A 2,570-nucleotide genomic window follows, 5' to 3' on the forward strand; every position below is an offset into this window, starting at 1 on the left:
GTGTTCTCCCCTAGATACTACAGTTCTTCCTCTCCCTCTTCCACAAGGTTCCCTGAGCCCCAATGGAAGGGACACAATGAAGATTTTCCATCTGGGCTCTTTGTCACCTAATGTTTGGTTGTGGGTATGTACATTTGCTCCTATTAGCTGCCAGAGGAAGCCTCACTAATGATGATTGGGGTAGGCACCAATCTACAAGTGTAGCATAATATCATTTGGTCTCTTTGTTGTTATTGTTCTTGTTTATCTGTCCTAGGTCTCTGAGCGACCCATCCTCTGGTACATGGCCATCCAGGAAGTGCTGGACATGTGCTTCCTCTGGTGGCATCGGCCTAAAATTAGACCAGTAATTGATTGTTCCCTCCCACATGTTCTGCACCTACTCTGTTGGCAACATAATACCTTGAAGGAAGAATAGATTGTAGGTGGAAGATATTGTGGTTGGGTTCCTTCACTAGTCCCACCACTGGAAAATGCCTGGTTATAGAAGATGGCCACTTCAGGCTCCATAGCCTCTATTACTATCAGCCCTTGCTAAGGTTACCCTGGGAATTTCTCCTGCACTAGGTTTCCACGTCGTCCTAATACCCTCCAATCCAGTCATCTCTCCCTGTGCTTTCTCCTTCCATTCTGCCACCTGATTGCTCCTGTTCCCATTTCCATCCACACCAGTCCACCCCCAAAATCATATTATCTGTGAATAGTGATATTTTGACTTCTTTCTTTCCAGCTTGTCTCCCTTTGATCTTTTTTAGTTGTTTTATCCATCTAATTAGAACTTCGAGTACTGTATTGAGGAGATACTGAGGAAGTGAATAGCTTTGTCTTGCTACCAGTTTTATGGAAACTTCCTTGAATTTCTATTTAAATTGAAGTTGGTTATAGACTTGCTGATATTGTCTTTATTATATTGAAGTATGTTCTTTGTATCCCTACTCTCTCTAAGATTTTTATCATGAAGGGGTTTTGATTTTGGCAAAAGGCTTTTATGCTTCTCATGAGATGATTCTGTGAGTTCTTTTTCTTTTGGTTTTTTTTTAATATGGTGGATTAAATTGATTGATTTGCCTACATTGAACCATCTCTGCAGCTCTAGGATGATGGGCGAAGATCTTTTTTATGTGTTCTTGGATTTGGTTTGCAAGCATTTTATTGAGATTTTTCATGTATATTCATAAGGAAAATTGGTCTGCAATTCTCTTTCTATCTAGAATTTTTGTGTGGTTTGGGAACCCGAGTGACTATAACCTTGCAAAAAAAAAACAGGCAATGTTTCTTCAGTTTCTATTTTGTAGAATAATTTGAGTAGTACTATCACTATCTCTTCTTTAAAAGTCTGGAAGAATTCTGTCCTAAAATTGCTGGCCCTGTACTATTTTTGGTTGGAAGATTTTTTAATGACTACTTTTATTTCCTTGAGAGTTATTTTTTCATTGTTTATTGGATCTTAATTTAACTTTGGTAGTAGTTTACATCAGGAAAAGGGAAAATCTTCCTTTTTTATTTTTTTAAGATTTTTCCAATTCTGTGTACAGGTTTTTTAAAGTATGAACTAGTGATTCTTTGGAATTCTTCAATGGCTGCTGTTATGTACCCTCTTTTATGTTCAGGTGTTTTCTCTTTCTCTTTCACATTTGGATAAGTGTTTATCTATTCTGAGTTTTTTACCAAAGAACTAATTGTTTCATTGTTTCTTTTATTGTTCTCTTTCTATTTTATTGATTTGGCCCTCAGTTTGATTATTTCCTGAGGTTTACCCCTTTTAGGTATGTTTCCATCTTTTTCTTCTAAAGCTTTAAGGTATGTTGTTAAGTTCCTAGATCTCTCCCACCTCACACCCTTTTCAAATGTAAGCAATTAGTGTTATTACCTTCCCTTTTAGCACCACTGTCATTGTGTCTCATAGATTTTGTTAAGTTGTATGTTCATATTCAAGTTCTAGGAAGTCCTGCATTTCATTTCTGACTTGACCCAGTTTTCAATCAGTGGACAGTTGTTCAGTTTCCATGACTTTGTAGGCTTTCTGATGTTTCTGCTGTTAGGATCCAGCATTAATCCAGGATGGTCTGATGGGATAAAGAGGGTTATTTCAACTGACTTGTAGCTATTGAGACTTACTATGTGACAGAGTATGCGGTCAGTTTTCAAGCAAGTTCCATAAGGTGCTAAGAATAGAGTATACTTGTCTGTCTCAGTGTGTGTGTGTGTGTGTGTGTGTGTGTGTGTGTGTGTGTGTGTGTGTGTGTGTGTGTGTGAAATGTTCTGTAGATATCTGTTAAGTCAATTGATTCCTAACATCTGCTAGCTCCACTAGATCTTTGCTTAGTTTCAGTTTTTGTTTGGATGACCTGTATTGAAGTCTCCAGCTATCAATGAGTAAAAGCCAGTGCCTGATGTAAACAATAGTAATGCTTGTTTCACAAATGTGTGTGCTTGTGCATTAGGGACATAGATGTTAAGAGTGGAAACATCATCTTGGTGTGTTTTTTTTTCCTTTGATGAGTAAGTATGAAGTGTTATTTCCTGTTTCTTTTGATTCATTTTGATTTGAAGACTACTTCATTCAATAT

Source organism: Rattus norvegicus, chromosome 2, assembly GCF_036323735.1.
Source record: "Rattus norvegicus strain BN/NHsdMcwi chromosome 2, GRCr8, whole genome shotgun sequence".
NCBI classification, from domain to species: Eukaryota; Metazoa; Chordata; class Mammalia; order Rodentia; family Muridae; genus Rattus; species Rattus norvegicus.